This window comes from Spermophilus citellus (assembly GCF_964194105.1).
Source record: "Spermophilus citellus genome assembly, chromosome: 4".
Lineage (NCBI taxonomy): Eukaryota > Metazoa > Chordata > Mammalia > Rodentia > Sciuridae > Spermophilus > Spermophilus citellus.
Genome location: NC_138185.1, coordinates 177,229,375 through 177,253,142, shown reverse-complemented (window position 1 = coordinate 177,253,142; position 23,768 = coordinate 177,229,375).

Below are 23,768 nucleotides of genomic sequence, written 5' to 3'. Positions count from 1 at the left end.
TAGGCTTTTAATTTTAAGGAGTCTTTCTTACAGAACACGGAGGAGGTGGACGATGCCAGTGTTGATGATCAACTGGAAACATCATTTTTTTGAAAAAAAAAATGGGGACTTGGGACTGAGGCAAAGGAACAGTCTGCTTTGTGGACTGCTGCTTTATGAGTGCCAACAGAAGAGGAGGGAGTGATGGGTTCAGTTTAAGTCAGCTTCAGTTTGGGGTCCGTGGAACATCTGGTTGAAGATTACAGTTGGTCAAATAAGCCTGAGGCTCAGGAGAGAGGTTTGGTTTGGAGATAATAGATTTTGAGTCATCCACAAGCAGATGTTTTAAGAGCCATGATTGTGAATGAGATCGCTCAGATCCAGAGTGTCAAATCAGAGGACAGGAGCAAAGGAAAAACCAAGGAATCTCAATTAAGGTGGCAAGGAAAGGAGTCAGAGGATGGAGTTCAGAAAGAATGACCGGAGCAGTGAAAGGAGGAGGTTAACAGTGTCAGATGCCCTTGAGTGACTTGAAAATGACACTGAATTCGGCCATCATGGGTTAAGAGGAGAACACAAAGAAAGTTTTGTTTTTAATTTATTTTTTATTGGTAATGACCAAATAAGATAGCAGCATGTTTAGGACTGCATGGGAGGGAAAGCACTAAAGTCATCCAATGTTTATTATCATTTCAAGAACTTTTCCTCAAAGCCAAGAAAAAGAGATTTGTACCTTGAGGTTGCCAAAAAGTCTAGGAATTATGCTTTTGAAAATAATGGTAGAAATTTGAAATTTAGGAGGATCCAAGAGGCTGGTCTGGTGATTATTGAACTAGTTTTTTTTTAAAGGCTTTTTTGCCTTCCTTTTCAGGTGTTGCTATATGAGTGTTTCAAAACTGGTTGGACTTTGAAAGGTCTAAACCTGCCTTGAAGCACCCTCCAGAAACACTTGAGACAAAGGACAATGTAGGGAAGAATCCCCATCTCTGCTGCATACCGAGTGTGGCCTGGGATGATGAGGTTTAGATAATGGCAAAGAAAGTAAAAAAGCTTTCAGCATCTTTGCTGACTCCAAGAAGCAAAAACCACCTGCCCTCCGGCGAATGCATTTCCCTTCTGAAGTTCTGTCAAATAAATTCAGAGGGACACACACACACACAAAATGGGAATGGATCTCACAACATGTGCTGTTATGGCCACACAGCCCCTATTTCATAGATTGTGCATGATGAATTCCAACACTGTCTGATTTCTCTGCCATGTACATTGTATAAAAGAGCTTGTGGAGGTACAACTTTATAATCATTCCAGGGAACTTGAGAGGGCATTGCACAAAAATGAGACTACAGATACTATATAAGCAAGAAGAAATCTTCTCCTCAAAAAATGAAGGCACTCCATAATAACATTCAAGGAAAATTACATACTTCCAGGTGCTCTCTACATTCAGTCTTAGCAATGACAAGAAATGCAGCCTAGCTTTACCATTTCATTTGGAGTATCACAACCCTCGATGGCTTTGAATGGGCTTATTTTTCAAAAGCTGAAGTCTCTTAGCTTCTGAAATGATTGGTATTCCTCTCCTATCTAGCAGCTGTTGGAGGGTTTTTTATTTAACCAGTGAAGAGTTCCAAAATAGAAGCATTGTCCTGGATGTATTTTAAAAACACACATTTCAGGCTTTTCCTCCTTAACTTGAAGTAGCAGATAAGAATTCCAAAGTGTAAGTGACAAGATAGCGTTGTGACATTAACTCACAAAGGCATAAGGAATCTATAGATGCCTCTATACGTCAGCAATCAAAGCAAACACTGCAACTGTCATATCCAACATGCAAAAGCTAAGTAGATTTAGTACCAACTGTGATTCACTGCAATGCTTCTAGAATTGAGTGTTCTGGGAACTAAATTATATAGTTATTAGATGGCTAAGTAGAATACCCCTTTTATTAGAATTTTTGTTGTCACGAAGTTTTAGAAATATGTCACCCCATTTTATTTATTTATTTATTTAAAACATTTTTAGTTGTGGATGGACACAATGCATTTATCTATCTATCTATCTATCTATCTATCTATCTATCTATCTATCTACCTACCTACCTACTTATGTGGTGCTGAGAATTGAACCCAGTGCCTCACATGTGCTAGGCAAGTGCTCTACCACTGAGTCACCACCCCAGCCCACCCCATTTTATTAATTTAGCGTTTTTCCTATTATTGTAAAAGCTGTGAACTCTATGCCTGTTGAAGGTGGGAGCAGTTGTTTTCTCTGTATTCTCCAGTGGATCTTCATAGAGGGGAGCGTTGCCGGCGGTTACTAGCTATTTCATGTTCTATATCTTGTGATTGATCTCTGCAATCTGTTTTCAAGCACACTCCATAGCTTTGTCAAATTTATATAGTATTTTATTTTATTCTCAGTATAATATTCGATCTTTAAGTATTTGATATGGGTGGGGGTCCTGCAATTGCTAAAATGATACAGAATTTAGGTAGTCATGGTGATGCACACCTGTAAGTCTAGTGACTCTGGAGGTTGAGGCAGGAGGATCACAAGTTTGAGATTAGCTGAGCAACTTAGCAAGACCCTGTCTCAAAATAAAACATGAAAAGGGGCTGAAGACATGACTCAGCAAAGTGTAAAGGGTAAAGTGCCCTTGATCCCTTTAAAAATAAAAAAAAAAAAAAAATAAGAAATGCAAGTAAAATGATACAGGATTTGCAAAATAATTTATAATGTAATAGGAAAAGAGATGTGTTCTACTGAAAAGCAGAACTGCCTGGGATTGAATCCTGGCCCAATTACTTGCTAGCTATATGATTGTGAGTAAGAACTAAATGTATTTGTGTCTCAATTTTCTCCTGGTAAAATGGAGATAATATTGATATCTGCCTTGTAGGGCTGCTTGTAGTATTCCTAAAGTGTTTAGGTCACGTTCTAGTACACAGTATGTTCCAGGCAGGTGTTAGCTATGATTATTATCACCTTATATACCTATTTATAGTTAGACCAGAGAGTGCATTTGCCACTGTGTGCCCTGGGAAAGGAAGGGTATTTCCCTTCAAGAGCATGGAGAAGAGCCATCTCCCCTGAGTCTGATGCTGTCTAGGCTTTTTATGTATGACTATTCTTAGATTGGGTTTATATGTCCTCTAATGGGAGACAATATGCTAAAAAAAAGTTTAAAAATTAAAAAAAAAGAGGAAGAAGACGACGATAAAAACACAAAGAAACCCTGAACTAGGTTGTTATGTTTTTGTTTGCCTGTCTGTAGTCTTAACATCTAGAAAGCAATTTCTGGTTTCTAAATTATGGTAAATTGAGGGTTTCAATGGATTAATCAACATTTTCTGTAATAAGCTACTACAGAAGACAGTGAGTAATTACATGAATTACAAAACATAAAAGTAAACCAAAATATAATGAGAAAAGGCGATTTATTAGCACTTTCCTCTTGCTTCTGTGTACAGCTTGATGTATGCAGAGAATAGCAATCAGGTTGGCCTCTCTCCTCCAGGGGTAGGCAGTAACTGGAGGATTCTTTTGATCATTTTATTCATTTTGTGTTAAAACTATAGCACTTCTAATTTATAGACATATTGTGAATGTCAAGGAAATGTCACCCAAATCATTGAAATACAGTGAAATTCATCTGTTATATTTAAGTAACAGGTTGCCCTGGGCTCCAAGGGAAGCAAGCTTAAATGGAACTGGGATTTTTGACTGTTCAATTTCAGCACTTTAAAGACACAGAATAATCAAGGTGAATTTCTTAAAGGAAGAGACTATGAGGATAGAAAGGTAACTGTGAGGTATTTCTGGATAAGCCATTAAGTAGCAGATTGGCACACGGTTACATTTCAGACTCTGATTTGTTTGATTTAATGTGAATCACCCTTTTCCCCCCTTTCAATCGAAGCTCAAATTCTATAATGGAGATACTTAAATGAACCCTGTGGGTCATTTAGGCATCTATTTCAGCATCCCTCTGAGAAATTCCACAGTCTGTTATAAAAATTGAATTTTATGTTTCTGTCAATGCCTAAGGAAAAATTTGATTATCCTTCTGATTTTTCCCAATCCTTTAACTAAATTGGATTATTTGCTGATTTACCCTTTACTTTCCATTGCCACAATACTGTTTCAGTTCAAACTTTACAGTATAAACCTACAAGAATATAAATGTTTATCTTCCTAGAAAGGCAGCATGTGAAGCTCTACCTTTGGGCTCATGTGGATCTGCAGTTCAACCTCGATGGGTTGCATATTAGCAGTGTGACCTTGTGTACATCACATGATTCTGTAGTTGTCAGTTTCTTGGAGGACAGTGGGGATACTGATGCTGACCTTTCATGGAATTTGGAAAGGTGAGAGGAGATAATGCATGTGGATGTACTGGTTACGCAGGAGGCACTCAAACACACTGTACCAACTGTCCTCTCAACCCCCAAGTCGTGTTTCATTTGTTGAAGAAACAGAATCAAGAGTACATCTAGACTCAGGATCTGTGATGATGGAAATCAAAGATTATGCATCTTAAATCCATCTGTGTTAAACAGGGTTTGACCTTATTCAGAGAAACAGAATCAGTAGGAGATTTGTCACAAGAAATTGGCTTTTGCAATGTGGAGCTTGGCTGGTTGAGTTTGAAATCCATAGGGTTGACAGGAAGGGCAAGGACTGAAATGCTGTTGACAAGTGGAATTTCTTCTTTATGATAGCCTTGATTCTGCTTTTAAGGCCTTTTATCTGACCGACTCATGCCCACATTATCTAGGATCATCTCCCTTTCTTAAAGTCAACTGCTTGTAGACTTCAACCGCATCTATAAAAATACCTTTCTATAAACACCTAGATTAGTGTTTGACTTAATAACTGAAGATTATAGTCTAGTGGAGCTACACATCAAGAAAATCATTGCATCATCCATTTGGCCTTTATGGGTCTTTCTGATCATGGAAACTAGTACCTTTTAAAGAGAAATTACTTTTATTTTTATTTTTTATTTTTCAGTGCTGGGGATCATACCCAGGACCTCGTGTGTGTTTGGCAACTCCTTTACCCCTGAGGTACATCCCTAGCCCCCCAAAACTTACTTTTAGTATAGAAAAATGTAAGCCTAAGTCTCCTCCCCCCAAAAATGTAAGAAAGTAATAAGGAAAAATGTATACTTTCATTAGCTGAGGCCAAATGTGAAGACCCTCTATAACATACCTGTTTAGTGTTCTCTCCACTATCAGAAATTATGCAGTTTTTAATATTTGATTGATTGATAGTTCGTCTCTCCCACTGGAAGATAAACTGCCTGAGGGTGGAGCTCTGCTGTCTTCATTCCTGAGTATCCCACATCTTCAACAGTGCTTGGTATAAAACTGATACTAGTAGGATAAGTCAATAATTTCTTCCAAAGAAGAGTTGAATTTTATTTCCTTGTCTGTTTTCTATTATATTTATTTGCTTCATTTTTTTGGGCTTTGGTTGCACGCTGCTAGCTCAAAGCTGAGGATAATACATTCCTCTAGAGACAATTTTGATTCCATCTTTTTCCCACAGGGAACAACCCTGTTACTAGAGCAGCTAAAGATCAGAGTAACCATTTTTGGTGTTTTTAGGATTATGTATTCACCTCCCTAGCCTCTTCCTAGAAAAAGATAAATAATCTTTCAAAATTTGTGAGTTATTTAACACATAAAAGACTATGTAACAACATGTAAGTTATGAAGTATTCTAACAATACATAGACTCATAAATCCACCAATCGACATACCAATATGCTGCTCTGATCATCTTTTTCCCCATTACTTCACCTCCCTTCAGAAATCACCAGTGTCCTGAATCTTGTATTTATCATTTACTTGGTGTTCTTTGTAGTTGTACCAGGTATGCATGATCCCCAAACAATGGTATTTCACTTTTGCTTCCTTTTAACTTCATATAAGTAGTATTAAAATATTTATTTTGGTCACTGACCTTTCTTATTTAGTGCTATGCTTCTGACATCCGTCCAGTGACTATGTATAATCATAATTCACTTGTTTTGTGTAGAGTCTTTTATTTCATGGCTTATACCACAGTTTAATATCCATTCTTCTACTATTGTCAATGGCCTCCACTCACTCTTTTTTTTCTGTTATAAACAATGTCATGATTATGATTTAGTTATTAGGTGTCCCCCCAAAAGCTCATGTGTGAGACAATGCAAGAAGGTTCAGAGATGAAATGATTGGGTTAAGAGTCTTAACCTAATCAGTGCATTAATCTCCTGATAGGGATTAAGTAGTTGGTCACTGAGGGCAGGTAGGTTGTGGCTGGAGGAGGTGAGTGCCTGGGAGTATGCCTTTGGATTTTTGTTGTTGTTCTTGTTCTTGTTGAGCAGAGCTCTCTCTCTGATTCCCAGCACCATGTTCCCAGCTGCTTTCCTCTGCCATGATGTTCTATCTCATCCCAGGCCCTGAGGAATGGAGACGGCCACCTCTCCATGAGGTGGACTGAGGCCTCTGAAACTGTGAGCATCAAATAAACTTTTCCTCCTCTATAATTGTTCTCGTCAAGTGAGAAATCTAAAACTGTCACTATGAATTTTCTTGTACACACATCCTGAAGAATATGCGTGGGAAATGGACAGTAAGAGAGTATCAGATTGAAACTCTATTTCATTGATAGATGAATAAATTGAGGTTCAGAGCTTTCAGGCTGTTGATAGCCAGGCTAGAGGTAAGGTCTCCTAGTTCTCATCCAGCATGTTTTCTAACATTCTGTATCTCTTTATGAGTATGATGAAGCTTGTTTTCAAAAATAAAGTTAGTTTTATAATGGTTAGCAAGATTTGGCTAAAAATAGTCTCTCTCTCTCTTTCTCTCTGTCTCTCAAAAGTTTTACAGGGAAAGGGTATGCAGGCTCATGTCTTGTGCCCGTGAGAAAGAGGAAAGGGAGAATCGGGGAGCTGGGATAAGGAGCAAATCTCTTACTCTTGGCAAAGTCCCCTCCCAACCATTTTAAAACTTTGTATTTAAGTGGAACATGCATATAGAAAATTGTATATGCCAAGCATAACCAGCTTGTTGAAGTTTAGCAAAGAGAACACAACCACGTAACCAGCACACAGGTGCAGGCTGAGAACATAACCAATATGACAGGATGCTACTCTTCCTCCTGCCCCTGGTCTCCCTTTCAGTCACTGTTTCTCTTTCCATTCCACCCCCTTCTATGTTCTGGGCAAAGCCTTTTGAATTTCATGACATGTTGGAATGATGCTACTGTGGTATTGTGTGTTATATTGCTCATGGAGGAAAAAGATCAGGGTTAAAGCTCAGCTCTAATATTTCCTTACCATGTGACATTGGATCCATTTAACTCTGGTCTCATTTGCCTTATTGGTAAATGGAAATAAGAAGGAATTACAGATTGGCAGGAAGTTTAAATGAACTAAAACAAGTGAAACCTCTAATAAAGGTCCTGGTAGAGAGTAAGTACTCAGTAAATGTGGGGCCCTGGAAGCTGGGTGTGTCTATGACTTGGGGCTTATGAAGTTATGGACATCACAGCTGGACTGTACCATCTTTGACATAAGCCTTCCCATGTGCACATTCTCCTGCCTCTGTTTTCACCGTCTCTTTCCTCAGGCATTTTTCTATTCTAGGGACTAGCTTTCTGGAACCATCCTTCTTCCCAAATGAAGTAAAACTAGAATTCTGATATGTAACCTAGTCTTGCTTTGGCAGTCCTGGTTTGTCTATTGTTAGTTGAATATGAGTTTTGATGAAATTCTTATAATGCACTTGAAGAAAGCAGGGATGCAGATCCATGGCCTCTTTCATATTTATGTTCCAGACTTGAAACTTGTTTCAAGTTACAATTCTTGACATCGTTGGAATGCAGCGCCACTCTCTGAATAACTCCTATGCTGGGCCCTGCTCTTTAGCACTGAATGAAGGTCAGTATTTTTGTCTTTATTAACAGCTAATAGCAGATGCTCAATGGGGAGCAAATATAATGCCCTCTACTTCTGCAATCCTGGTTTCTATATCACTTCTGTACTTAGAATAATGGGCCTCTTCATTTTATATATTCTTTCATACAGTTTTTATCTTTTCCCTTATTTACTGAAATCATTACTCAGGGTGATGAGATGTGGACCAAGTGTATATTTTATATCTGATGACTTACCTGAGAAGAGGATGAAACATTTCCCCCCCTGCCATGGTTTTATTTTCTATGCAGTATAAGCACCATTTTTAATTGTGTCATGAATTTCAGTGCCCATTAATTTGAGGAAATCGACCATGTTTGTGACTTTCACGAGGCTGTGAAAAATGCATCAGTTTGCTTAGACATACCTGTAAATAAAAATTAGTGTAGAGTAATAAAGTATAAAAATGTGGATGAAGAGAAAAAAGTAAAACTCATTCTTATGGTATACTGTGTGTGCTTTTCTCCTTTGTCTTTTTAATATCGCCATGCCAGAAATAAAGCCACCAAGAAAATCAGAAATCCATATGGTGGCATCAAGGAGATGCCTATTTCCCTATCAAGTATCTTTAGAGTTTTCAGGCACCAAACAGGTCCTTACAGAGAGCAACAGATCAATGAATTTCATGTCTTAAAATACTCATGTGCTTCAGGCTCATTCTTATTTCATTTTTATTAAAGCATTAGAAGGTTTATATTTTATTACATTAAAAATGAGAAATAAAGAAGAGAGGCTCAAATGATTTGCTTAAATTTATCCAGGACAGAATGTCCTTGGAATGCTGTAGGAAGCTGGGAAATGAGCTAACATGTTCAACATGTTCTGGTTCTTGATTTCTTATAACTGTCACATACTGCAGTGTTTGTTAATTGAATAACAAATATTTATATAGTTCCATCTCTGTGCCAGCCCCCCCCCCCCAATTCTGTACTGGAGAAACTTTGGGAACAAGGTAGTCTACCCATGGGATTAGAGTCTGGTGGGGATGTCAGGTAGGAAACATAATCACATTCTGAAGATATAGGTGTCGAAGTGGGATGATGCTCAGGACTGTGGTATCTTTGCTGTGCCGGTGACCAATATCAGGCTCCTACTTTACTTGTGGATCCAGACATGTCTTGAGTCTTCCTAGTGGAAGATGAGGACAAGTTTTCCAGTGGCTGAATGGAAGGACATTACAAACCAGCAAGTACAAAGGCATAGTGTGATTCAGGGGAATGCCAGGACTTGATGTCAGGTGCTTTTCTAAGATCTATTTAATGACCTCCAACCAGGCACTAGGGGTATCATAATTCCTTCTCTGTTCCCACAACCAGTAGGAGTTTAAATCCTTTCAGACCTACCTTCATAACATTGCTCATCCTGATCCCCTCTGCCTTTTTTCCTTTACTAGTTAGTGTTTACCCCATCACTTCCTACCCGGACCATTGCATTTGCCTTCTAAGATCATCTTGTTGCCTTTAGTGTTGACTGTCTTGGATCTGTTCTCCACAATGCTGCCCAAGTGATCTTGATATGTAATAACCATCAATGCATTCCTATTGGCAATGGCATAAATCTACACACTTAGAGAAATCTCTTATGATCTCGCTCCTCTTTGACATTATTTTCATGTCTTATTTCTATTTATCTTGAAAGGAAATGTGAGGTTTCGGTGGCAGAGATTAAAGTTATTATTACTTATAGCAATAACTGCACTGGTTCCTCACGCTCAAAAAAATCACAGGTGTTGCATTGAGAGTCAGATGCTACCCTGTGTGTTGCTGGAGGTGGATGAGGTGGAGGAGTCCACTGTAGGAAAGGAACCCTGAAACTATGAATCTGGAAGTTTATATTGGCTACATTATTGCCCTTTACCTCTTGAGACAGGGAGAGAAACTTTACTATCAAGTTCCAAGTCTTGGGGTTTTATCTGCCTTTGATATGTAAACACTTAAGGAGATAGGTCTCCAAACCTCTCTGAGCATCTCTGGCTATTCACATAACGTTTAACTTCTAAGGCTTGCCTTTAACTTAGGTTCCAATTTTCTTTATCCACAAATTTAAAATATTTCCATTCTAGTTTCACACTGCTGTCTTCCCAAGCTCACCTCCACCTGCTTCCCTTGCTCAAAAACTGTTCCACCCCTGCTAAATTACTTTGCAGTTTTTCATTGCAGGGGCGGGAAAAAGCATCTTTCCCTTTAACCATCTTAGGTTGACAGACTGGCAAAAGACAGATTAACAAGGGAAAATCAAAATACAAAAAGCAAGAATGCAAGTTTATTAGCATGCACACCTCATGTATATGTGGGAGGGACTTGGGGAAAAATAAGTAATTCTTGGAGGAGTAGAGAATTCAGGCTGAAAGACCATCTTCAGCTAAAACAACAGAGCAGCATTGGTGGGAATGGTTTTGGAGAGGCACCAGGGGAAGCCCTATAAACAAACATAAGGTTTTGTTATGCAGATTTAGCACCTTCTCCACTGAGAAGAGTCTGGTAATTTTGAATCATTTTTCTCTTCTTGATTCAGAGGGAGATACCTTTACAAATGAGATTTCTTTTATAGATGTAAATTTCTCTTGCAACAATGTAACTTCTCTGTTTTCTGAGTGTCTATTATTCATGAAAATAATGAGCTCGAGATAATCCATATGTCAAAGAGGCATGCTTTAGGGTGGCGTGCTTGGTCTCCTACACTACCTCACTGTTTCATCCCTCAGGTCTCTCTTTGTTGTTTGTTTCAATATTGCCTAGGAATGTTTTTAGCTTGTTATTTCTATTGAGGAAAAATTTACAGACAGTGGAAAGCACTCATCTTAAGTTAATTCAGTAAGATTTCATAAATCCATACGCCTCTATAATATTGACCTAATCAAGCTTTAGACATTTCTATCACAAGAAATTTCCTCTGTGTCCTCCTCACACTGTCCCCCCATCTCTCGTAATACTATTGTCCCTATCAGCATCAGTTAAGTTAGCCTCTTCTTGAGCTTCATGTAAATGGACTCATACAATATGTACTCCTATATCTTCAGCTTCTTTAGCTTAACATATTTTTTTTGAAATTTACCCATGTCATTGAGTGAGTCAGAAGATGATTCCTTTTTACTGTGAAGTAGTTTCCATTTTATGAATGTTGCTTAATCCACTCATTTTATTACTTTTTTTGGGGAGGGGGGTTGTTTTCACTGTTTGTGAATGAAGTAGACATAAAATTTCTTATTTGTCATTTTTGTGGGCCTATCTTTCCATTTCTTTTAGAGGAGTAGCTAGAGGTAGAATTGCTAGGTTGTAGATGGAATGTATGCTTCATTATATATGAAACTGCCAAACAGTTTTCCAAGGTGGTTGTACCTTAGCTTCATTACTTTTGCACGTGCTGTTCTCTCTGCCTGGGATGTCCTGATTCCTTCTGATTAGAGAACTTTCTCATTTTTCAAGTCATAGCTCAAGCTTCACCTCTGTGAAAACTTCAACAGAGTTGTGTAAGTGGCCTATTGAGACGCCTCTTTGCCTCAGCCATTGTGCTCCATTTCTTCCACTCTCCTCAGACTGTGGAAAGCAGGAATAGTGTCCTTTGTACCTTCTGCACTCAGTGAAATGATGTGTTATGGGGTGCTGCTGACATATATTAGATATCATTCATTCATGCCAAAAATTCTATTGAGCAGTTATCATGCCAGACAGTGTGTGTGTGTGTGTGTGTGTGTGTGTGTGTGTGTGTATGTGATAAGTTTATAAGTAAGAAAAGTTATGAAATGGACATGCTAATTATTTTTTTCACCAATTAATGGAGGACTCTGATGGATGAAAGAAGTATCTTGGGCCCAGGAAGTATGGATGCAAAGTGGCTGTGTATTCTTTAGGTTTATATAGTGAAAATCCAGGGAAGGCTAACATAAGTCACAGAGGGTTGAACTAAAGATACTGTTGTTTCAACAAGGCAAGAAGAAATAAATAAGAGGGATGTGTATGGATTATTTACTACTTAAGGTTACAAGACATCATTATCATCTAATTCAGGTGTGAGAAGGCGGCACAGCAAAGAAGGGTATCTTATTACTACAATATTCCATTTCTCTTACACTGCTTTTTTTTTTTTTTGGCTTGTAAAGTATTTTATCTTTAATTCATCAAAGGATCATGACTTTTTTGTCTTCTGTGGAGCTGACCTAACCACAGAGCTTCCACTGACTAGACATGGACATTGTGGGTTGTGAAACAAGATGAGAAACCACATCCAGGTGGTATGTGCTGTGTAAAAGAAAATAGAAAATTCATTGATTTTACCCTCTCCTGATCCTTTTAAAAACAGGTTTCATAATAAGAAAATATTTTAATAGTTTGTTTCCAAAATCTATTGTTTCCTCCCTGCCTGTACAATTCCCAGGTAGAAGAATTATTACTTAGTAATTAGTAAGGTTGATAATGAGAAAGCAGTTCTGAAAAGTAGATAGATTTCAAAGATCTCAGCATGAAGAAGCTGAAATATTAACAGCAACAGCTGCTTATAAACGATTGCTGTTAGCTGAAATTTACATATTAAAGAGCAGAAAAAAAGTCTAAGATCTCTTCACTCTTAACATTTTAATGCTCAAACTGTAAGAACATATGACACTTTAGGTTGGTGATTTTTAAGTTTTATTCTTCAGAAGTGCACTAAAGATAGATGAGTAAGCTTCTGTGTCTACCAAAAACACCCTAAGAAAATATTTATGCTGCACCATCCCAGCTAATATGACAAGTTTTCTAAGAACACACTATCAGATGCTAATGCATGAATTTCAGTGTCTCTACCAGAGGGTGCTTAAAGGGCTTATGGAAAACAGTGCATTTGAGGAATAGGTATTATTTAATGAACTAAAGGAAAATGTGGGACTTGGAGGAGTGAACTACCAATAGAGTATATGTGGTATGTATTTGTTGAATGCTTGCAATGTTCAAAATGCTGTGGAGGAAAAATTGAAGATATGCGACCTACCCATTGACTTTGAGAAATTTTAGATCTAGATTGTGCTTTGGAACAACTGAGTGGCACATTTACATATTAACATAAATAAATGCAAATTTCAAAATAGCAGAGAGAGTGAATCCTGAAATAACTCGAAAGGAGTCTTTAAGTGTGATTTTTATTATGAGCTTAACCTACTTTAAAAATGAAATCTGGTAGAAACTGAAAACCTTTTCCAGCTCTTGGGATTTTATTTTAGGTCACTGTTAAGGTACTGATATATTTTTATTAAATTAAAAAGTAACCTCATTTTTTATTACCCATATTTTAGAAAATACTGCATAGAAAGAGAGGATAGAAATCACTTACAACTTCAAAACCAGAGAGAATCACTCTTCATTCTGTCCGTTGTCTATGTTTGTGTAGGTATGTGTTCCTGTACACTTGTGTGCATTAACATATGATGATTGTTCTTGTGTTTATGCTATGCCCTCAGGATATATTCTATAAATATAGATTTCTTGAGTCAAATGATATAGCCTTTAAGATTTTTTTAACACATTTTGCTAAAATACCCTACATAAAGCTTGTTAGCTTATATTCAACTGTTTCCTTTTCCTCAAAGTAAAAGAATATCCACTGCTATGAAACCATGACAATATAGGAAATTGTCATTAAAAAGTCCCAGAATAGTCTCATAATTAGTCAAAGAGATCTTAAATTTGTTTCTACATAGTAAAGTCCCAAGATTTATCCTTTTCTGAAGGTGATGCTCTGAGGGTACTATAGTTGACTTTTCTTTGAAGTAAAAATAGTACCTTATAATGAATTAATCAATATTAATTAAACCATTAATTAAAAGTATATTTTTCTGTTTATTAATAATTTAAAGAGATATTTTGAAATCCTCCATCATGATGTGAGACTTGTTAATTTTTCTTTGTAACTCTGTCATTTTTGTTTCATATGCTGGGGGGAATTAGATGAATTTCATGTAAGTTTGGAATTCTTTAATTTTTTAAGTTGATGAAAACTTAAAACTTTGCAAATGTCTTTTTCCACAATAATACTTTTTGTCTTAAACTTTTTCACCACTCTAAATTTTCTTTTGGTAAATATGTACTTGGTGCACATGCTGAATTTTTAAATAGATTGAATTTTTTCTTTTTTGTTTTTTATTAGGCAATAATAATCTACTTACAGTACTCTGACCAATGATATGCATGAATTTGTGACTTTTATCCTACTTTTGCTCTCTTTTGACTGCTTCAGTTACTGTTCTTCCTTTCTTTTTTTTCTTTTATTTAATGTACCCCCCCAATTTAAATAATTTGTTTTCTTCCTTCAATCAGCATAAAACTTGTGTATTTTATTTCTATCATTTTAAGGTCACCCTGGAAATCTTACCATATGTACTTAAGGAAATCTAGAGCTAAGGAGCAGTCCATGTATTTTTTTCCATTATGTTACAGCATGTGTCCTAATAAATCCTCTTTCGGATGGCTTTAAAAAAAACAAAACTAAAACCAACAAAACAAAACAAAACAAAACAAACAACCCCCCCCAAAAAAAAAACTAAGCCCAAACAAAAAAACAAAAACAAAGTAAAAAGTTAAATTCCTAACCATTTTTCCCAAATGATGAAAAGTCTTTAGAATACTTTAATTCTGACAATTTCTAAATAATAATAGTTGTCTTTTAGTTTGGTCCTTTTAAAATAAAAATCATTACCATGATTTATGCAGATCAGCCCTCCAAAATTATGTTAACTGGTTTGATATTGAAATCTGGGCCTTCAAAAATTATTTTATATTAGAATTGTTTTATTTAGAATTCCTATATGTAGTGGCACTCCCTCCTCCACAGAAAATCTTAATTAAGCTTCTCCAGAAATCATCACCATAATTGATTTTAGGACTACAAGCAAAAGAATCTCTACAAAAGAGTTCAGTGTAGTTAAACTTCTATTTTCCTGTTGCTCTATTTTACTTGACCACTGACCTAGAAGAGATCAGCACTCCAGGTGCTGAACACCTCCTTATTAGTTTTTCACAAACATTTATTCAGTATAGTAGTTTGTAGAAGTGTGTTGGAAAATGCAAAGTGTGATAAAAAAAAAGATCCTTTAACAAAGCCTCTGGCCTTGAGCTGAAGCTTCATAGAGATGCCAACATTTCTAAGATAAGAGAAATTACCACTTGGGCTCCATGGTAACAGCTGTCAAGGGGAGGGAAGAAAGGAGAGAAGAAGCTCTCCCCTTCTCAGGTATTGTCCTTGAAGAGTTAACTTGCTCAGAACAGTAAAAGAAAAAGCTGCTTTTATGTGAACTTCTGCAGACTGTAAACTTTGAGCCGTTCTCTTAAACACTGGGTATAAAATTCTGAAACTACCTTGGTCAGTATTCAGGGGATTAATTGATTACAGCGAAAACTTTGCCCCCTGAACCTGATTATAGCTAAATAAACTTGCTTCTTGTTCCTATTTGGTGTCTTTCCTTGTCTGTTCCTTGCAACATATGTATCTCCCAAATTATCTATTCTTTCCTTCTTTTATTTCATGTCCTCACCTAAGGATAATTGCTCTTCCTCCTGAAGTACATCTTGCAGGAATTCTTTCGGTGAAGGTCCATTGAGGCGAAACTCTTTTGGTTTGAGTCTACTTGCAAATGTAAATTTTTGAGTTCTTATTCTTAGAAAGCAATTTTCCTGAGTTTTATTATTTTCTCTGACTACTTTGAAGACATTACTCTACTACTGTCTTTTGGCTTCCTTTGTTTCTTTTGGGAAGTCTGTTGCCATTCTGTTTGTTGTTCCTCTGTAGTTGTCTTTCTTTTCTTTTCTAAGACCCCTCTGTGGACTTGGGATTTAGCTCAGTTGGTAGAGTGCTTGCCTTGCATGCACAAGGCCTCTGGGTTCAATCTCCAGCACCACGTACACACACACACACACACACACACACAAAACACTGGCAAATCCTACTGTATGTTAATTGTACCTCAATAAGATTGGCAACAAAATTGTTTTAAAAAAATCTCTTTTCGATTCATGTTATCCATGTAATCATGTCTTTTAATCAATTTTTGAAAATTCACATCCATTAGATTTTTGAATATTGCCTCTCTATTCTGTTTCTCTGGGACTCTGAGACATACATGTAGGTTGATCGTAGTCCTGATTTGACATCTGTGGTTATTTTCTTCATCTCTGTATTCTAGTTTACTAATTATTATTTCAGCTATATCAGATCTGTTATTTAATCCATCAATTCATTTTTTGATTTAAGTAATTATGTTTTTCATATTTAGATGCTCTATTTGGTTCTTTTCTAAATCTGCTTGGTCTTTTTTTTTTTTTTTTTTTGGTACTGGTACTGGGGATTGAGTCCAGATGCACTTTACCACTGTGTCACATCCCCAGTTCTTTTTATTTTGAGACAGGGTCTCACTAAGTTGCTTAGGGTCTTGCCAAGTTGCTGAGGCTGGTCTTGAATTGGCGATCCTCCTGCTTCAACCTTGGTAGCTAGAATTATAGGTGTGTAGCTCTGCACCTGGCTTCAGCTTGAGCATTTTTGATAGTCTTTGTTATTTGCTCATTTTTATAGTTCATCCTGCTATTAACTTTAACATTGCGTGCACAGTTGTTTTATATTATGTTACCTACTTATCCAAGGATTTGAAGTTCTTGGTGGTTTAAATCTGTTATCTGTGGTGTTTGCTGGATTTCAATTATGGTAGCTTCTTTGCCTCTATATTTTGTAATCATATTAATTATATTCTTATATTATTTTCAAACATTGGGAATTCAGGGAACATACCAGGAATGCTTTCTTCCAGAGAGAATTTGTTTTGGGAGTCTGGGGCATTGCTGACCAGAACCATGGTAACCAACTTCTAGATCCTTCTCCTCCTCCTCTTTCTTCTCCTTCTCCTTCTCCTCCTCTTCTCACCCCCCTCCTCCTCCTCCTCCTCCTCCTGCTTCTCCTTATAGAGAACTTTAGTTTCTGAATAATGCCACTGGTACAAAATTTATTGTCATGCTATACTGCTAATATTGGCATTTTCCCCTGGGTGTTTGCTTGCTAATTTTGACTCAGTGCTTTAGTTTCTGCTTGGTATTATTTTTTAATCAAAGGAAGTGCTCCTCAGAGAATTCCTTTGCTTACTTGGAGCCTCAAAATACCTTTAAAGTTTCTTTTTCTGAGATCTAGCTTGTGTGTGTGTGTGTGTGTGTGTGTGTGTGTGTGTGTATGTGTGTAAGTCTTCAGAGTATCATGACCATATGGATGCTAAAAGGAAATATACTGTTTTTATAGTCATTGAGTTTTGAATGGAAGTTGATGGAAAAATCTCAATACTTTTAAAACTTTTAATAAATTTTCTTCCATGTGAGAAAGCTAAATTATGAACGTTTGTGCAAATTTTAAAGTTTGCATGTTGAGCTTATGTATTTTATCTTTAGATGAACATTAAGAAAAATATGTATTTAATGTTTCTTGATTGTGTGTGTGTGTGTGTGTGTGTGTGTGTGTGTGTGTGTGAGAGAACTACTGTATGTGGCAGTCATTCTTAGAATTATGCTCCTAATTTCTGAACTCTTAACTTTTAAGCTTTGAGTTTGCATTAGTGTGTTTGTGTGACTTTTGAGTTGGGTAAAGTGCAGGGTGAAAGGTGAAAGTGTGCTTACATCTGGAGTATAAATAAACTTTAGATCTGGGCAGAGGTGTAACAATAGTTGTTAATACTCTAAGCAGGAAAGCAACAGGAGTCAGTGGTCTTGAGTTAAAGAGAAATTGTGCAATGAATAATTACCATTTATTGAGTGGAAGGTACTGTGCAAAGGGTCTTTGCTTTCATGATTTTACCTAATCCAAATAAGAATCTTATGAAATTGGTAGTAGTGTTACCTCATTTTAAAGATTAAAAAAATCAAAAAACAAAGACAACAAAACTGAACACAGGGGGGTTAATCATTCTTGTCCCAGGTCACGCGGTCATTAAGTAGCTAAGATTCTAGCCCAGACTTATTGACTCCAAAGGCTGGGTTCTTTTATTATTCCAAACTGTTCAAGGAATGAATATTAGATAATATTCAGTCTTTGGCACTCATCCATAGGTTTCGCATTCCTTTTTAGATTGACTAATGTAGAAATGAAAATCCTTTGGTATTTATAAATAAATGTCTTATTTTATTTGAAAACGAGAACTTTTTCTTTCATATTAGGAAGAATGATTTGAAAAAGTAGATTTATAATATCCTTGATATATAATATTTGATGGAAAGTATCAGTGTTGGTATAGTCAATAGCAATAAGAATAAAGCTTGTGTATTTTGAAGATTGCATGCCACTTCAGTCTGTTTGAAATTTATGGGAAAATATTCTGATGTACTTGGATATCATTTATTTAAAAATGATAATGTCTCCCTTTCTTTCTTATTTTTCTCAGAAAGACTTATAAAAGCATTCACAAATTAATTTCTTAGGCCAATAACATTGAGATACTTGATAGCTTTTTTTTTTAATTTATTTTTTTATTGGTTGTTCACAACATTACAAAGCTCTTGACATATCATATTTCATACATTAGATTGAAGTGGGTTATAAACCCCCAATTTTACCCCAAATGCAGATTGCAGAATCACGTCGGTTACACATCCACAATTTTACATAATGCCCTATTAGTAATTGTTGTATTCTGCTACCTTTCCTATCCCCTACTATCCCCCCTCCCCTCCCCTCCCATCTTCTCTCTCTACCCCATCTACTGTAATTCATTTCTCTCCTTGTTTATTTTCCCATTCCCCTCACAACGTCTTATATGTAATTTTGTATAGCAATGAGGGTCTCCCTTCATTTCCATGCAATTTCCCTTTTCTCTCCCTTTCCCTCCCATTTCATGTCTCTGTTTAATGTTAATCTTTTCTTCCTGCTCTTCCTCCCTGCTCTGTTCATAGTTGCTCTCATTATATCAAAGAAGACATTTGGTATTTGTTTTTTAGGGATTGGCTAGCTTCACTAAGCATAATCTGCTCTAGTGCCATCCATTTCCCTGCAAATTCTATGATTTTGTCATTTCTTATTGCTGCATAGTACTCCATTGTGTGTAGATGCCACATTTTTTTTTTATCCATTCATCTATTGAAGGGCATCTGGGTTGGTTCCACAGTCTAGCTATTGTGAATTGTGCGGCTATGAACATCGATGTGGCAGTATCCCTGTAGCATGCTCTTTTATGGTCTTCAGGGAATAGTCCAAGAAGGGCAATAGCAGGGTCAAATGGTGGTTCCATTCCCAGCTTTCCCAGGAATCTCCAAACTGCTTTCCAAATTGGCCGCACCAATTTGCAGTCCCACCAGCAATGTACAAGTGTACCCTTTTCTCCACATCCTCACCAGCACTTGTTGTTGTTTGACTTCATAGTGGCTGCCAATCTTACTGGAGTGAGATGGTATCTTAGGGTGGTTTTGATTTGCATTTCTCTGACTGCTAGAGATGGTGAGCATTTTTTCATGTACTTGTTGATTGATTGTATATCCTCCTCTGAGAAGTGTCTGTTCAGGTCCTTGGCCCATTTGTTGATTGGGTTATTTGTTATCTTATTGTCTAATTTTTTGAGTTCTTTGTATACTCTGGATATTAGGGCTCTATCTGAAGTGTGAGGAGTAAAAATTTGTTCCCAGGATGTAGGCTCCCTATTTACCTCTCTTATTGTTTCTCTTGCTGAGAAAAAACTTTTTAGTTTAAGTAAGTTCCATTTGTTGATTCTTGTTATTAACTCTTGTGCTATGGGTGTCCTATTAAGGAATTTGGAGCCCGACCCCACAATATGTAGATCGGAGCCAACTTTTTCTTCTATCAGACGCAGAGTCTCTGATTTGATATCAAGCTCCTTGATCCATTTTGAGTTAACTTTTGTGCATGGCAAGAGAAAGAGATTCAGTTTCATTTTGTTGCATATGGATTTCCAGTTTTCCCAAGACCATTTGTTGAAGATGCTATCCTTCCTCCATTGCATGCTTTTAGCCCCTTTATCAAATATAAGATAGTTGTAACTTTGTGGATTAGTCTCTGTGTCCTCTATTCTATACCATTGGTCCACCCGCCTGTTTTGGTACCAGTACCATGCTGTTTTTGTCACTATTGCTCTGTAATATAGTTTGAAATCTGGTATCGCTATACCGCCTGATTCACACTTCCTGCTTAGAATTGCTTTTGCTATTCTGGGTCTTTTATTTTTCCATATGAATTTCATGATTGCTTTATCTATTTCTACAAGAAATGCCGTTGGGATTTTGATTGGCATTGCATTAAACCTATAGAGAACTTTTGGTAATATCGCCATTTTGATGATGTTAGTTCTGCCTATCCATGAACAGGGTATATTTTTCCATCTTCTAAGATCTTCTTCTACTTCTCTCTTTAGGGTTCTGTAGTTTTCATTGTATAAATCTTTCACCTCTTTTGTTAGGTTGATTCCCAAGTATTTTATTTTTTTGTGAGGATATTGTGAATGGAGTGGTTTTCCTCATTTCCGTTTCAGAAGTTTTGTCGCCGATATACAGAAATGCCTTTGATTTATGCGTGTTGATTTTATATCCTGCCACTTTGCTGAATTCATTTATTAGCTCTAATAGTTTCTTTGTAGACCCTTTTGGGTCTTCTAGGTATAGAGTCATGTCATCTGCAAATAGTGATAATTTAAGTTCTTCTTTTCCTATTTTTATGCCTTTAATTTCTTTTGTCTGTCTAATTGCTCTGGCCAGTGTTTCGAGAACTATATTGAATAGAAGTGGTGATAGAGGGCATCCCTGTCTTGTTCCAGATTTTAGAGGGAATGCCTTCAACTTTTGTCCATTCAGAATGATGCTAGCCTGAGGCTTAGCATAGATAGCTTTTACAATGCCAAGGTAAGTTCCTGTTATCCCTAGTTTTTCTAATGTTTTGAACATAAAGGGATGCTGTACTTTGTCGAATGCTTTCTCTGCATCTATCGAGATGATCATATGGTTCTTATCTTTAAGTCTATTGATGTGGTGAATAACATTTATTGATTTCCGTATGTTGAACCATCCTTGCATTCCAGGGATGAATCCTACTTGATCATGGTGCACAGTTTTTTTGATGTGTTTTTGTATTCGATTCGCCAGAATTTTATTGAGGATTTTTGCATCTAGGTTCATTAGAGATATTGGTCTGTAGTTTTCTTTCTTTGAGGTGTCTTTGTCTGGTTTCGGAATCAGGGTGATGTTGGCCTCATAGAATGAATTTGGAAGAGCTCCCTCTTTTTCTATTTCCTGAAATAACTTGAAAAGTATTGGTATTAATTCTTCTTTAAAGGTTTTGTAAAACTCCGCTGTATACCCATCTGGTCCTGGGCTTTTCTTGGTTGGTAGTCTTTTGATGGCTTCTTCTATTTCATCCATTGATATTGGTCTGTTCAAATTGTGTGTATCCTCCTGACTCAGTCTGGGCAAATCATATGACTTAAGAAATTTATCGATGTCTTCACTATCTTCTATTTTATTGGAATATAGGTTTTCAAAATAATTTCTAATTGTCTTCTGTATTTCTGTAGCATCTGTTGTGATATTGCCTTTTTCATCCCGTATGTTAGTAATTTGAGTTCTCTCTCTTCTTCTCTTCATTAGCATGGCTAAAGGTCTGTCGATCTTATTTATTTTTTCGAAGAACCAACTTTTAGTTTTGTTAATTTTTTCAATAGTTTCTTTTGTTTCAATTTCATTGATTTCCGCTCTGATTTTAATTATTTCTTGCCTTCTGCTACATTTGCTGTTGTTTTGCTCTTCCTTTTCTAGGGCTTTGAGATGAAGTGTGAGCTCATTTATTTGTTGTTTTTTTCTATTTTTGAGGAATGACCACCAGGCGATGAATTTTCCTCTTAAAACTGCTTTCATTGTGTCCCACAGATTCCGATATGTTGTGTCTGTATTTTCATTTATCTCTAAGAATTTTTTGATTTCCTCCTTTATGTCTTCTGTAACCCATTGATCATTCAGTAACATATTGTTCATTTTCCATGTGATGTAGGATTTTTTCTTCCTTCTTTTATCATTGATTTCCAGTTTCATTCCATTATGATCAGATAAAATGCATGGTATTATCTCCACCCCTTTATATTTACTGAGGGTTGCCCTATGGCATAATATATGGTCTATTTTTGAGAAGGATCCATGTGCTGCTGAGAAAAAAGTATATCCATTTGATGATGGTTGATATATTCTATATATGTCGGTTAAGTCTAGGTTATTGATTGTGATATTGAGTTCTATAGTTTCTTTATTCAACTTTTGTTTGGAGGATCTGTCCAATGGTGAGAGAGGTGTGTTGAAGTCACCCATAATTATTGTGTTGTGTTCTATTTGATTCTTGAACTTGAGGAGAATTTGTTTTAGGAATGTCGCAGCACCATTATTTGGTGCATAAATATTGATAATTGTTATGTCTTGTTGGTGAATGGTTCCTTTTAACAGTATATAATGACCTTCTTTATCCCTTTTGATTAACTTAGTCTTGAAGTCGATTTTATTCGATATGAGGATGGCCACCCCTGTTTGCTTACGAGGACTGTGTGTGTGGTATATTTTTTCCCATCCTTTCACCTTCAGCCTGTGTATGTCTTTTCCAATCAGATGTGTCTCCTGGAGGCAGCATATTGTTGGATTTGTTTTTTTAATCCATGATACCAGCCTATGTCACTTTATTGGACAGTTTAAGCCATTCACATTCAGAGTTACTATTGATATATGGTTTGTACTTCCATCCATGTTTGATTGTTTATCCTTTTTTTAAAAAATTTAGTTTGTTTCTCCATGATTATCTTTCCCCTCGCCCTCTGTCTTTACTGAGGCACTTCCCACTGATGGTTTTGGTTATTGTTTATAATTTCTTCCTCGTGTAGTGTTTTGCTCAAAATGCTTTGCAATGCTGGTTTTCTGGCTGCAAATTCTTTTAACTTTTGTTTATCATGAAAGATTTTTATTTCGTTGTCATACCTGAAGCATAATTTTGCTGGATACAGAATTCTTGGTTGGCATCCATTGTCTTTCAGTGTTTGAAATACATTGTTCCATGACCTTCTTGCTTTCAGTGTGTGTGATGAAAAATCCATTGTTAACCTTATTGGTTTACCCCTGAATGTAATGTGTCTCCTTTCTCTTGTAGCTTTTAATATTTTCTCTTTGTTCTGTATATTGGATATCTTCATAACAATGTGTCTTGGTGTTGGTCTACTGTGATTTTGTGTGCTCGGTGTCCTGTATGCATCTTCAATTTGTATATCTGTTTCCTTTTTTATTTCTGGAAAGTTTTCTGTAATTATTTCTTTCAGCAGGTTACTCATTCCCTTGGTTTGAATCTCTGTACCTTCTTCTATCCCGATGACTCGTAAGTTTGGTTTTTTTTATGTTATCCCATAACTCTTGGATGTTTTTCTCGTGATTTTTTACCAGCCTTTCTGAGTTGGCTAGAGTCTTTTCAAGATGATATATTTTGTCTTCATTATCTGACGTTCTGGCTTCTACTTGCTCCACTCTGTTAGTGATACTCTCAATTGAGTTTTTAATTTGGTTTATCATTTCCTTCATTTCTAGAATTATTGTTTGATTATTTTTTATAATCTCTATCTCCTGATAAAGATGCTTAACTTCTTCTTTTATCCGTTTATGTAATTCATTCTCAATGTGTTCTTTCGCTGCTTGAATTTGCTGTCTTTTATCCTCTTTAAGGTTCCATTCCATCTGTCTAAGGTGTTCCTTGAGTTCTTTATATGACCATTTTTCTGATGACTCTAGGTCCTCCTGAATATTTAGGCTGTCCTGCATTGTTTGTACTCCTTTTCTTCCTTGCTTTTTGAAGCTGCTCATGT